The sequence below is a fragment of the Cupressus sempervirens genome, chromosome 10 (genome assembly GCF_028749045.1).
Source record: "Cupressus sempervirens isolate cs-2001-9-10 chromosome 10, ASM2874904v1, whole genome shotgun sequence".
Lineage (NCBI taxonomy): Eukaryota > Viridiplantae > Streptophyta > Pinopsida > Cupressales > Cupressaceae > Cupressus > Cupressus sempervirens.
In genome coordinates this window covers 934,113,859-934,129,049 of record NC_143127.1, presented here as the reverse complement: position 1 = coordinate 934,129,049, position 15,191 = coordinate 934,113,859, and the positions used below count along the sequence as shown (strand labels likewise).

Here is a 15,191-nt window from a genome sequence, read left to right as displayed (position 1 = left end):
TAATGTTGATTCAACTAAGGTAAATCAAACATTGTACTGGTCTATGATTGGAAAATTATAATATTTAGTACACAATAGACCTAATATTGCATTATCTATTGGGATAGTTGCAAGATTCTGTGCTATTCCTAGGGATAATCATTTGATGGTTGTAAATAGAATAATGAGATATCTAAAAGGCCTCAAAGACTATGGTCTATGTTATAATAAAAATGAGAAATTTTAGTTGAGAGCCTATATTGATGTTGGATGGGCTATAAGTATTGATGATAGAAAGAGAATTAGTGGAGGAGCATTTTTATAAGGAAAAGGTATGGTTACATGGATTAGCAAAAAATAAAACTGCATATCTCAATCTATTATTAAAGCTAAATTTATTATTGCTACAATAAAATGTATGAATATTGTATGCATCAAACAACTAATAAAAATGACAAAAGAGGAAATTATTGAACTTGTGAGACTTTATTGTGATAATAAAAGTGTTATAAATATATCAAAGGGTCTTGTGATGCATACAAAGACTAAGTACACTGCAATCAAGGATCATTACATGATAGAGTTAGTTCAAGATAAAGAGGTGAAGATGGAATATGTCAACACAAAAGAGCAAATAGCTGATATCATCACAAATGTATTACCTAAGGATGCTCATGAGTATCTAAGAGGTAAAATAGGGGTGATACTAGTATTAAAAGCTATGTAATAAGCATAAGAAGTTCCTTGCATCAAACAAGATGATTGATATATGTTACACATTGATGTAGTGGATCTTGCTTTAGGAACTACCTAAAGTAATTAAAAAGATAGAGCTATAAATTAGTCACAAGCTTGGTGACAGAGAGAGAAACTAAAAATGTTCATATCTGCATATTAAGATGACAAGTCTTTGGCATTATTGTCAAACAGGGAGATGTAAGTAAGGATACTAAATAGGGAAGGTATATCAATATCTACTCAGAGGAAGAAGAACACTTCAAGAAATATCTCCTTAGTAAGAGGGAGATAATGATAGTGCTAAGGGAGATATAAGAGAACTACAAGATGATCGATGAAGGGAGTCATAAGGAAGAGTTGATTGGTTGTTGATTAGAATAGAAACAAATTTTTGTAACCTATATAGAAGAAGAAAGTTTCTAATAGAGGGAGAGATTTCAATAAAAGGAATTATTTTCTTTTTGGTATTATTGTTGGTCGTACTAATTTAGTTTTGTTTTCCATCAATTCCAAAGGACATTGTTAAAAAAAGATTGATACAAGTATGAATATGTGTTTCAATCATTTTTTTCTCACTAATGTCAAACTTGCTACTTGTTGGTAGGATAATTGCATAGATGATTTGAGTAATATCATTTGTTTGATTGAAGAAGAGGATTTGATCAAATGAGGTAACTATATAACCTAGAGGAAAGGTTGAGTTATGATATGGAAAAGAGGTTCAAAGGTTAGTTAAGATAGGAATAAATTAGAGTGCATTAATTGTCTACTTAAGTTTGCAATGGTTGGATATAATGATTAAGTTTAGATGAACAAGAGAGAAGAAATAAGTCTTCCAATCTTGACCAAGTGGATAGTAGATACTAAGAAAAGATAGTGCAAGTCAAGAAGAAACTAAGTTGGATTCAAGATAAGTCAAATTCTAGTGTATGCCATGTGATATAGTGTTAGCTGAGTAATGTTTAGTTGATGCCAAGCACTAGTAAACTTTAGTTTCTGTTGAGTGATTTGATAGTGCATGCCTAGAAAAGTAGTAGGTGTCAAGCATCAGAAGCAAGTTAATGTAGAGTTTCAACATTAGGAGAAGGATCATGAATTTGATGAATCTGAGCTAACAAGTTTGATTTCTTGGATTGTGTGAACTACATGGAAGATAAGCTTGATGAGTTAGTGGCACAGAATTCAAGATAACCCATTTTGAGATGAATTTAAAGAAGATTGAAGGAGAAGTTGTTAGAGTAACTATTTATTTATGCTTATTAATTAAATCATGTTGATTTAATTAATTAAATCATGTATTACTCTATTCTACTTAAGCTTACTCTTAGGTGTATATAATTAATGTTTTATATTAATTATAATGCACAAACTTATTTTTCTTTCCCTTTAGTGTTTTGTTCACCTTTAAAGTTGAACTTTTCTACTTTTTGTTTCATAACTTGGAATACAATTTTTCTCTCACATCATTGAGATTTTCCAAGCTCTACTTTTTCCTTCTCTGGTTTCTCATCTATACAAGTTATTTGCATGTAGGTGTTCTTGGTGATTAGTGAAGTTGGTTTTCACAACTTCTACATGGTATTAGAGTGTTTGTGTTGCTTCTTGGTTTGGAGATTTTGAAGCTGCAACTAGGAGATAGAAACCCTTACATTTTTGAGGTTTTTTCTTCAATCAGGAGGAGGTGCATTTTTTTAAGGCACTTTGGGCAAAATTGAATGCTGCCATCATCCTCAGAAGGCCCAGTATAGTCAAAAATCATATAATTTTTATAATTTTAGTCATTCTAGCTTTTGAAAAAAAAATTGGTCCCTCAAAAGGCCGTATGGATATGTTTTTCAAAAAAAATCAAAAAATCCAAAAAGTTGATTTTTGGGCTACTCCACCCACCAGCCACCTTAGTGCCACCCTACCACCATCAAAGCACTACCTACGCTTGACCAGTGCTCCATTGTGGCTAGTGCAATGCTAGTGTGAGGTATTTTTGGCAGGCCACCCTTTGGCCACCTCCACTAATGTACTACCATTTGTGCTTAACCCACTCACTGCTCTTTCCAATGGAGCTTCACCCACTTGCCACTATTGATGTTGATGTAGGATATTGGCTACTAACATCACCATTGTGACAGGTGATTTAACTTTTTTGGCCACTTACATCACTCTTAGACTTGCTGACATCATCATTCCAAGCACCTCTATTTACATCACTTTTTGGTAGGATGACAACATTTCCTGTCTGCTAACATCACTTTCTAGTAGTTAGATTTTCTTTTTGGTGATAGGTAGTTGATGGCCATATGACCATCAAATTTTTTCTTGTGAGCTCAATTTTTGGAGGAGCATTTTATTTTTTTGCCATAACTTAAGCATACGAAGGTCTTTTCTCGATCCAAAAGAAGTGCTAGAAAGTTGTTTCTGAGACAAATACAATGATGTAGGTTTCATTTTATTTTAATTCTATTTGAGCTCCCATTTTTTGCATTGAATTAGAGGCTTCTATTTCCTCCCTCTCTACATCTAGCGTCCATGTTTTCTTCTCAGTTTTGGTGCTTGCAATAGTTGTTTCTTTGGTTTTTGAGGAATATATTTATACATTGTTGGGGGATTATTTTCTTTTCTATAATTTACTTTAGAATTGACCACTCTAATTATTTCTTCTTCTCTCAATGTTGAACCCCTATGTGGCCCAGCTAACAACACATGACTATCACAATTCAAAAGCACACATGACTTGGCTTCTTATGTCACATGACCTATGGTCATGTCTAGATGAGAATCAACCTATCCTACAATGCCCTTTTGACATTCTTTAACAAAAGAACATTTAACATGGGAACAAAATGGATGAAGCCATGGGATTGATTGCATTGAACATCTCTGATAGTTTATTACTTCACCTAGATGGTTTGACAACTCCTCAGGTTATTTGGACCAAGTTTCACAACTTGTTTGGCATAGTGAATGACTTCCAAGCACTACAACTTGATGTAGAGTTGACTGCTTTGACACCTACTAGCTTCCCCACCATTGAGGACTTCTTGATGAAGTTAAAATCTCTTCTTGGAGCTTTGCAAGGATGTGAAAAAAACATAACAAATGATGAGTGTATTTTTTTGATACTCTCAAAGTTTTGAGGACAATATAAGATATTTTCTTCAACTGTCTACTCCATTATGGATGCCTTGGATAAAAAAAACTAGATGCCTTCTTTTGAGATATTTTGTGATCATTTGACATGGGAATAGGCAAAGATCCAATAGATGGATGCCTCTAGCTCTTCTAGCCAAACATCGGTTGCTCAAACTTCTTAGGGAAAACTAAAATAGAAAGTCAAACTAAAAAAAGATACACCAAAAATTGATTTTGAACATCTACCTGACCCTTCCAAGGGTAAATCTACTTCAAGTCTACTATGTCTACCTCCAAGACTAAGAAGAAATCAGTTGAGACCTATAATTTTTGTATAAAGGATGGACATCTTGTTTCTAGGTGTTGGGAATGTTTGGAGGCTTTAGAGGAACCCATGTAGGAGCATCATATTTTAGCGCCTAAGTCTTCATCCCCCTTGCTAGGAAAGGTCATGCTCTTATTGCACAAGTTATGATTTCTGGGCCTACCTAGATTCTTGATTCCAGTGCCTCTCACAATATGACAAACACTCAAGAGTTAGTCACCTCACTTACTCCATGTGCTACTTGATAGATTGCTATTGGGAACTCATCACACCTTTCAATTGTAGGTTTTGGTTTTGTTGCATTAGCTAGGTGTTCTCTTTAAGATATTCTTCTAGTCCCTAACATCTTGACAAACCTATTGTCTATTTATTAGATTTTCCACCCTAGCTCTAGTAAGATAGTTGAGTTCTCACCACATGATGTGGTTATTTGGGACTTACTTGATTCTGAGTTGATTATGGCTATTGGGAGTGTTGACTTTACATCTCACCTCTATAGATTTGATGGATTTGAGTCTTCTAATGAAACAAGTTCCTGTCTTGTAACACATGCAGATTCAATAAGTAGACTTTGACATGAGCATTTGGGCCATGTCAATTATAGATATCTTAATTAGATGAACACATAGACACTTGTTCTTGGGCATCCCTAGATTTCCTACATAGATGGTGTTTGTCCTAGTTATGATCTTGGAAAACAACATAGGCATCCTTTTCCATATGGATGAGCCACTCATGCTTTGGCACCATTGGAGTTGATTCATAGTGACCTCATGTTATTTCCCACTCCTTTTTTTGGTGCTAGATATGTTCTTACTTTCATTGATAAATTATCCACACGTACATGGGTGTACTTTTTGAAGTACAATTCTAATGTCTTTGACTCATTTCAAGTATTTAAGATAATTGTAGAGAAGTAGTTTGGTCTTTCTATTAAACACAAGGAGTATGTGAACCAAGTTTTTAGGGATTTTTGCTTTGAACATGGTCTTCAACATCAATTTTTAGTGCCTTACACCCCTCAGTAGAATGGTGTGGTAGAGGGAAAGAATAGAACACTTTAGAAGATAGCTAATTCTATGATTTAGTCTAGGTCCATGGATTCATATTTTTGGGTAGAGTTAATCAATTGTGCCAACTATATTTAGAATTAGATGCCTCACAAGGCTATTCAACATATGACTTCTGAGGAGGCTTGGTCTCATATCAAGCTTGATGAATCTTCATTTTAAGTTTTTGATAGTGAAGCATGGACATTTGTACCACATGCTCAGAGGAGAGCAATGGAGTACAAGAGCCAACAACTCATTTTTGTTGTCTATTGTGAGGATGTTAAGGCCTATTTTGATAGGATGTCCAGTTTGATGAGCACCTTCCTATAGTAGATACCCTATATCCAGAGTCTACTTCACTTACTACTACTCCCTCGTCCTTTCCAATCTCTTTTTCAGTTGATGAGGATGATGATCTTTCTCATCCCCATTTACCTCTACCACAAGATCCTCCCCAAATGTCTAAATGGGCTTGAGTTACAATTAACGTTGCAAGATCTCTAGTTGGTGACCCTTCCAGTTCTTGTCACACTCAATGTCATATTATAGGTTCTATTCTTCTTAGTCATTCTATTTTTGATGATCCTCAAACATTTATTGTAGTGATAAGAAATTTTGACTAGGACATTGCAATGGAGGAGGAGTATTCTTCTTTGATGAAGAATCATACTCAGGACCTTTGTTCTCTTCCTAAGGAAAGAAAGTTAGTGCGATGCAAATGGTTCTATTGTACTAAGTTTGTTGCTGATGGTTCTATTGACAAGAACAAGGCATGTCTTGTTGCAAAGGGTTTTTCATAGGTTGAGGGTATTGATTACACTGAGACATTCACTCTTGTCACCAAGGTGAACTCTATTTTCCTTGTCTTATCCCTCACATATTCCCAGGGATAGCCTATATTTTAGATGGATGTGAAGAGTGCATTCTTGCATGGTGATCTCACTTAGGAGATTTACATGGATCAACCTAGGGGATTTGTGCTAGATTCCTCCTTGGTTTGCAGATTTTGACACTCATTGTATGGTCTCAAACAAGCCCCTTGAACTTTGTATGAGAAGATGGACTCCTTTCTACTTTCTATTGGCTTCACATACTACTATTCCAATTCTATAGTCAACATTCAACATCTTGAGGCTGATGTTTTGATCTTGTGCTATATATTGATGAACTTCCTCTCACAAGGAGCTCATCTTCTATGATTCAGGATGTTCAACAAACATTGATGGACTAGTTTGAGATGACTAATCTTTGTCTATTATACTATTTTCTTGGTCTATAGATTGTTCATTCCTCTACTTAAGTCTTTTTTTATCAGTAGAAGTATGCTCTTGACATGCTTTAATGCTTTGACATGTTTTTTGGGTGTCACTTTGTCTACCTCCTACACTTTTCCTTTAGTGGGTCCCACATCATACCAACAGTTGGTTGGTAGCTTGTTGTACTTGACCCACACTTGTCTTGATCTCTCTTTTGCAGTTGGTCTTGTCTCTTAGTTTTCACATGTGCCTCATGACAGTCATTGGCAAGTTGCCAAGCATATTTTGAGATACATTGAGGGCACCCTTATGTATGTTATTCATTACACATTAGAGACTCCTTGTATTGTTGGCTACACTGACTCAGATTGGGCTAGTGTTGTTGATCATCAAAAGTCTACTTTTGGCTTTGTTTTTTTGTCTTAGCTCTAGTCCTATCACATGGTCATGCAAGAAGTAGCATGCTCACACACTTTCATCTATAGAGGCTAAGTATAGAATAGTAGTGCTTGCTAGTTATGAGATTTTATGGATTTGGCAGTTGATGATTGAGTTTTGTTTTCCTCCTAATTGTCCCACTATTCTATGGTAAAATAATCAGAGTGCTATTCATATTTTGTGCAACCTAGTGGAACATCAACACACTAAACACATTGAGCTTCATATGCATTTCATTCATCAACTAATCTAGTATGGTGTTCTCTCTTTGGCATATATTCCCACTAATTCCTAGATTTTTGACATCTTCACCAAGTTATTTGCATTGGCTCACTATCTTTAGTTCGATCTATGCCTGGGGTTATAGAAGTTTTCCTTGGGAGGTATTGTTGAGGCCTTCCTTCATTTATATTTTTTCAGCATGTTTGTTCTATCTCTTTTTGGAGAGGGTTCTTTGTCTCTAGTTTATAGAGATTTCCTTGTTTTTGGTACCTAATTAGTCCTTATTGCTAGGACCCATTTTTCCTACTTTCATAGCTTTTCTAGGTTAGCTTACCTCCTAAGCTTCGCTTAAGGGGGGGTGGGTGCTAGAGTAACTATTTATTTATGCTTACTAATTAAATAATGTTGATTTAATTAATTAACTCATATATTACTCTAGTCTACTTAAGTTTACTATTAGGTGCATATAATTAATATTTTATATTAATTATAATGCGTAAACTTAGCTTTATTTCCCTTTAGGGTTTTGTTCACCTTTAAGGTTGAACTTTTGTACTTTTTGTTTTCATAACTTGGAATACAATTTCACTCTCACACCATTGAGATTTTCCAAGCTCTACTTTTTCCTTCTCTAGTTTCTCTTCAGTATTGGTTATTTTCATGTAGGTGTTCTTGGTGATCTCTGAAGTTGGTTTTCACAACTTCTACAGAAGTTTGTAGAGGAGAATAAAATGAAAATATGGGTAGATTCATTGAATCCTTTGTAATCCTATCTAATCTTAAAATAGACAATAGACGGTGAACAAAAAAGATATAATTTCTGTTTTGAAGGGAATACAAGGCATGAAATAATGTAGGGCATGAGCAAGAACCCAAGAAAAGACAAGGAACCTAGATTATTGTTTCATATGGTGGCCAAGATATAGAGTCTACAATTGGCATGAAAAGTAAGAAGACTTAAGGATATGGATGCTTGAATTGTGAATAGGGTATCAAAGTTGAAGTGTGTGAAAGCCAAGCATAATGAAGGATCGAAATAGAGATCTATAAATTACAAAGTGAGTTATAATTTTTTATCACATCAAGCTTTACTATTACTATCTAATCATTGTATCAATGTAGAATAAATCCTTTAGATTGAGGTTGATGTAATAGTCATTTGTAAATCCTTTAACTAGGTGACATTCCAAGTGAATGATCTAAAGTCCTCTAATAAGGCTCACTCCTAACAGGGTGATTGAAATCCTTTAACTAGGTCACATTAACAATGTGCATTGTAAGCTTTAATAGAGTTGGCTTCTCATAGGGCATCACTTCAAAAGAGTGAGAATTAGTAGCATGTTACTAGTGATTTTTCCCAAATTGGGTTTCCACCTAATTCATGGTGTCAAATGTGTTATTGAATCTATTCTGTTTTATGCTTATATTTATGCAAAGTTTATTTGATAATAACCTACAAAGTTTAAGTGATTGCATAATCTAATGACACATGTATGATGAATATGTTTTATGGATATGGGTTCTCTAAGCTGTGAAAAGTTTTATTTATACATCTAGACCTTGGATAACTAATTCACTTGTCATCACTATTATTCTAAATAATTTCAACATAAGTTTTGTTCAAAATTATGTGGGGGACTCTTTAGTGAGAAGATTGGAGTGTTATCATCATCTTCATGACTCAATTTCTTTCTTGGCCTCCTAGGATTGGTGACAATAATCATGGGTATAGAAGACCTTTCATGTATTCTTGATGGTGTTTTTGCCTTCTTCTTTGGAGGTTCCTCTCCCTCTTCTTCTTCATGATCACCTTCCTCTTCTTCTTCCTCTTCTATATCATCACATTTTCCCTCAGTAAGCATGAGAGGGGAATCAGATTTGGCAAAGTCTTACTCATGGTTTTCTACCCTTTTCTTTCCTCTCTTCAAAATTTGAGGAATCTGAATCTTATGTGAGATTATAGTTTTTCTTCTTCATAAGTTCTGAAATAGGTCACTTTAGGATCCATTAGTTCATTGATAAGGGCTTCAATGATGTCTCTTATTTCATCTATGTTAACTACATAACCTAATGGTCTCACCCATGCAATTCTAAATCTAGCTGCTTGAATATGAACTTTTTCACAGTCAACTAGGAAACATGACTTTTCCATAATCATGAGCTGATTTCTTCGGGATCTTGAACCTATTTTACATCTTCTCCTTGAAGTTCTCAAAAAATACATCCATGATTCTATCCAAATTCTCACCCATTTTATCAAAGAAATCACTGATTTGATATAGAATAGTGTTAGATACAATTTTTCAATTGTGTAGTCTTTGATGTCACACAAATGTCATATCAGTAATCAAACAAAGTCTACCAAGCTGAGATGGTCAGCAAGGCAAAGGGAAGAGTCTACCAAGCTCAGATGGTCAACAAGGCAAAGGACAGAGTCTACCATGCTCATATGGTCAGCAAGGCAAAGGATAGAGTCTACCAAGCTCAAATAGTTAGCAAGGCAAAGGACAGAGTCTATTGAGCCCAGAAGGTTAGTAAAGAAAATTTGTAGCGTCTACCGAGTAGACAGTTGTTACCAAGATTTTAATGTTAATCAAAGAAATTTAGTTGTTACCTAGCTCACTCGGTCATCAAAGGAAATGTGGTAGAAGTAGTTCTTATCAAGTAAACTCGATAGCCAAAGGATTTTGCAGATATTGCAATATTAACCGAGTCAAGAAGATTATCTCAATAAATTTTTGGAAGCAATATTTACTGAGAAGGGTCGTCCAGTAAAGGGTTTCATTATTTTATGAAATAATGTTTATTTGTTTAAAGTAGTATTTTTAGCTGACTAATGTGTGGTTTATTGGTAACTGTAACATGTAAATGGGCCGACTTGACAATCTGAATGGTATAATTAAGAGGTCATGTTGTGAATTCTAAGTGTGATGGAGATGAAAATGGAATTAATGTGATATGAGGATTAATTATTGTGGAAGCAAATTTTAAAAGATGATCAGAGATCATTGAGGAGCAGAAAAGCCATATTTGATCAAAGAGTATCTAATGATGAAGAATAAAGACCTATAATTAGCAAACTTAAATGCATCTTGTTCAGGTTAATTCATTGCTTCCTTCTAACAATTGTAGTAGTGATTTCAAATCTCTTAACAGAGTTGGTTTAACAACCATTTTGTAAATCTTCTAACAAGGTGACAATTCAGTTGGATTTTTCTAAAGACCTCTAGCAAGGCACTCCTAACATGGTGATCAAAATCCTCTGACAGGGTCACACCTAACAGTGTGTATTGTAACCTTTAACAGGGTTGGCTCCTAATAGGGCTCACTTTAGAAGAGTGAAAAATTGGTAACTAATTACTTGGTGGTTTTTCCCATATTGGGTTTCCACGTTAAATCTGGTGTCTCTTGTGTTCTTTTTTTTTTCAATTACATGCATGAATGCTTGAAGATAAATAACAATTTAATTCATTGAGTTACAACATTTTTTTTTATCGAGTATCAACAGTAACTAGATCTTTAAGACATCTAAGGGATCTAGGGATTAATTTTTGTTAGTAACTAATTCACCCCCCCCCCCCACCCCCCCGCCTCTTAGTTACTTTATCTTTAATCCAACCAATTGGTATCAGAGCTTTTGGTGCTTACACAAAAAGATTTCAAGGATCTAAGCCAAAGATCAAGATGTCTTAGAAGAGGGAATTTCAAATACTGAACAAGGACAACTTCTTACAATGGCAAGGATTGATGAGACTTCATCTAGCTTTTATTGGTTATTCAGGACAAACGTATCTTGATGAAAAATATGAAAAACTAGTTGGTACATTATATGTCAATGATATTGCTGAAAAGAAGACTCATAATAACATGATGATAGATATAGCATCTACTCTGAGTTATGGATAATTTGATGATATCAAAGATTGCAACACTGCCTTTGAAAAGTGGAACAAGCTAAAAGAGATCTATGGAGGAGATGATAATGTGAGAAGAGCCAAAGCAGAAAGCTTGAGAGGTCAATTTGATCAAATGAGGATGAGAGAAGATGAAAACATTGTGAAATATGTTGAAAGAGTCAAAGCATGTGTTAGAACTATCAAACCATCTAGAGGAGATATCAAGGAGGAGACAGTTATAAGTAAAGTTCTTAGAAGTCTACCTCCTATCTATGCATTTAGAGTCTTTGCAATTCAAGAAAGAAGATGTGAAGCAAATCATAAGATATATTTAGAGGTCATAGTTGGAAGATTGACTGCATTTGAGCTAGACAACTATGATAATTATGTTCTAGTTGCAAAGAACATTGAATCAGCATTTGAAGCCAAGATTTCACTCAAAGAAAAAGGGAAGAAGACAAAGGATCCATAGTCAGTTAGTGATGTAGAATCAGAACAAAGTTCAGAAAGTGATCTTGAGGTGGTTGAAGCTCTACTAGCAAGGAAATATTCAAGAAGCAAAGGGAAATGCAAAGGTAAGGTTTCTCTAATCTGCTTTTCTTGTGAAGAAATTGGGCATTTTTTGCTAGGTGCCCAAATAAGAAAAACAAGGATGAGAAGAAAGGTCACAAGTGCAATGGCAAGAAAGACTTCAAATAATTCAAGGATAAAGGTAAGAAAACATGTTTTATTGCTAAAGATTCCAATGATTCTGATGATGAAGAAAAAGATGAAATTGTCTACATTGCTGTGCAAGATGAGTCTAATAATAATGAAGAAATGACACTCATTTCTCATATGAGTAGAAATGATACATGGATCATAGATAGTGGTTATTCTCATCAGATGACTGGTTATAAAACTAAGTTTGAACACTTTGAAGACTATGATGGTGGTAGTGTAAGATTTGGTAACAATGAATCTTGTTGCATAAAAGGAAAACGAAGAATCTTGTTGACCAAGGAACTTATATGTGATAATGTATATTGGGTAAAAGGACTAAAGCTCAATCTATTGAGTGTGGCACAACTACTCAACAAATGGATTTAAAGTAGAATTCATGCAAGGAAAAGCAAGACTGTTAAATGAAAAAGGTGAGCTGATTGGATTAGGCACTCAGAAAAAAGGTTACTTATTTTATCTTGAACTTGGTGAATGTTCATGTTTTATTGCTCAAATTGAAGAAAGTTTGTTATGGCATAGGAGATTATGTCATGTTAACTTTGACAATTTGATGAAAATTAGTAAATTGAGGAAAGTAAGAGGCATTCCTAACATAAATAAACCTAAGGGTGGTCTTGTTAATGCTTAAAATTGTGTTCTCATTTTGAGCGTCCATTTGTGGTTTTGAGTCAAATCATGTCTCATAAATGCATATGTACCTAGTTGTTCCTAGCTTTACTTTTGACCCCCATGAGGTATTTAATGTTTCTAACACCCTCCATTCATCTCGTCCACTTGTTACATGATCATAAATTGACATTTTAAGCCATTCTGTGAAGTCCTGTTTTGAGCAAATTCCAAATCTGCATTTTCACCTAAGTGTCAAATAGCAACAAGAGGCTGTGTTTGTAATTGAATATCTCTTACCTAGAAATGTTTCATGACTTATCACTTTGGGAATATATAGTGTCCATAACTAATAGCCTACCTTTTAGATTTCAATTTGTTTTGAGTCTGTTTGACTAGGTTTGGAATCCCTCAAAGTTGGTTAGTTATTGTTTTCATGCTTTTGCAATTAATTCTAAATTCTAGGAAGCCCTGTTTGATGTGTTATAATTTTGACCCAGTTGAAAAAAATGTAAAAATTATTTTTGTGTTGCATTATAGACATTAGAGAATTGTTATGTTTCAAGTCTCAGCTTATGACAAATCTGTTTCATCAGTTTTCAAACGCAATTCCAAACACAATTTCTATCTTTTTACTGGTGTCAACAAATGTAGATTGTTTTGTAACCCTATTTGTGATGTTATAATTCAACACTCATGATAAGTAAGATTGAATGGATTGTACCCTTGTGTTGTACTCTGAAAATACTCCAAGTGTGTCAATTTTCAAATCTTGACAAATCAGTCTGCATACTTTCCTAGGTCCATTCCATTTGAAAAAAATCACTTTTTTGACATTGTTTCTAGTCAGTAATTCTGAGTAGCCTACTTTGATTGATTTTCATTTGTGCCCTATTATTCATCATGAGCCCAAATCAAAGATCCATAATGTCCTCATGATAGAGAACTAATGCCCCATTTTTCATCTCCCTAAGTGTCATTTTACCCAATTTTCAAAGCCAAATCTGAACCCAATTTAGTGTTTTCTGACGTGTTTACATGCAGGTAATTTCAAGAGGTCAACTTTGACAGTGAACATCTTTTGTCCCCAAATTTTTCATGAGACGACATCTGACAGGGTAAAAATATATGGAACAAACAATCAGTGTGCTAATTTTTAGAGCTCGATCAGGTGTTTGGATCAGTTTTTCAAACCAGTCAATGGCCCTCTTCACACAAATTTGATAGTTTGCAGAAAGTGACAAATTTAGTTTTTTAACGATCAATCTGTGATCAAAATTGATTCTAGTCAATCAGAAGATGAAGGAATAAGTTTTGCAATTTCAGTTGTATTGAAACAAAAAAATAAATTAGCCAGACCTACTTTGGGGTCTAACCGACTCTTTAGCAAGCTGATAAAATATTCAGGATTGGAGTGGTTTTAAAAGTAAACTGATTGATATGAAAGACCTGTCAATAGTCAAAAGGTCGCTTACAATGATGCGTGGAACGCTGGCAACTGATTAGTTTTGTCCAAAGAAAAATATTGCGTAGATTATCATATAACTTTTCCACCTGGAGCTAAAGTACAATTATTATCATCAAAAATGTGGAAGCAACTCAAAATAAGGTGAATGAATCGTTTGTTGAAAAGGAAAAAAGTAATTCCATCGATCTATTTTAAATATCAAGCACATGTATGCAGATTCTTCCATTAGAACCACTTGTGGAGCAGCATGTTTGTTGTGATGCTTGCCAGGAAGCTACATCTAGAGTTGCCCTTCACAAGAGAATTAATGACTCCTTGCTCACACAAAAATTTCCACAATTTCCATATGAGAAACTCAATTCTCTTATGCATGAGACTATTGCTCTAAAACTAGCCCATAAGGATTGGAGGACAGGTTGGTCTTCTTTGAAATTTGAAAAGAAAAAGAAATGAAATTAGTAGCAAGGGAGAGAAACTTTCCAATACAAAGACAGCTACAAGCATATCAAAGAAAAGCCATGATTGGCTTAGTAAGGAGCACTTGTGGATTTGAGACAGGGACAGAGACATGTTTCAAATGAAGCCATTGGGGAAGAGGAATCACATGTAGCCAACGCATTAAACAAGAAGCCCAAGCATGAAAAAGATCACACAACTAAATCCAAGCAAGTAGTTAGCATTAATAAAAGGAACCCATGCCTTCTAGCAGAGTAATCCATGCCAATAGGCATGGAAGGGGGTATCTAATGCATTTCAAATGTAGTCCAAGCCTGAGACAAAGTAGGCACCATGTTAAAACAAGAAGAGTGTAGAGTTGGGTACCTGATGTCCAAGACAATGACTTTGGGAGAATCCATGATGATGGCGGCCATATAGTGGGGACCTTGCTTGTTCCACTTGAGCTGCATAGGGGGCTGGGTGCCAGAGCTCTCATAGATTATGGTGGAGTGCTCCTTATTGAGAAAGTCAAACACGTGGATAGACCCATTGGCGCTCACTGAAGTGAAGATTCCTGCATCGCCCCATGCAATGTCGTAGACTTCCTTGTCATGTGCGATGAGCTGCATGTCCACCACACCCTTGTCGATGTCCCAGTGCCAATTGAAGGAAGCCCCGTGCATGTAAAAGGTGGAAGCATTTCCAATAGAGGGTAGGCATGTCTAAAAAAAATATATTCCATACACAACAAGGGACAAAATAATTCTAAAAATAGCTTAAGTAACCAATGCAGCACACAAACAAAGACATGCCAAAAGAAAGAAATATGAAATGTCATTCCTAGGTGTGAATGAGCAAGAAGCCATGCATGAACAATCAAGTAACATTATCCCAAATTTGTGCGGATATAGGAACTTTAAAGTT

General features: G+C 35.0%; 1 pseudogene; it reads right to left on the bottom strand.

Moving 5' to 3' along the window:
- Window positions 1–14,950, bottom strand: part of LOC149537039 (uncharacterized) — a 96,379-nt pseudogene extending 81,429 nt beyond the window's left edge.
- Window positions 14,951–15,191: the final 241 nt, after the last annotated feature.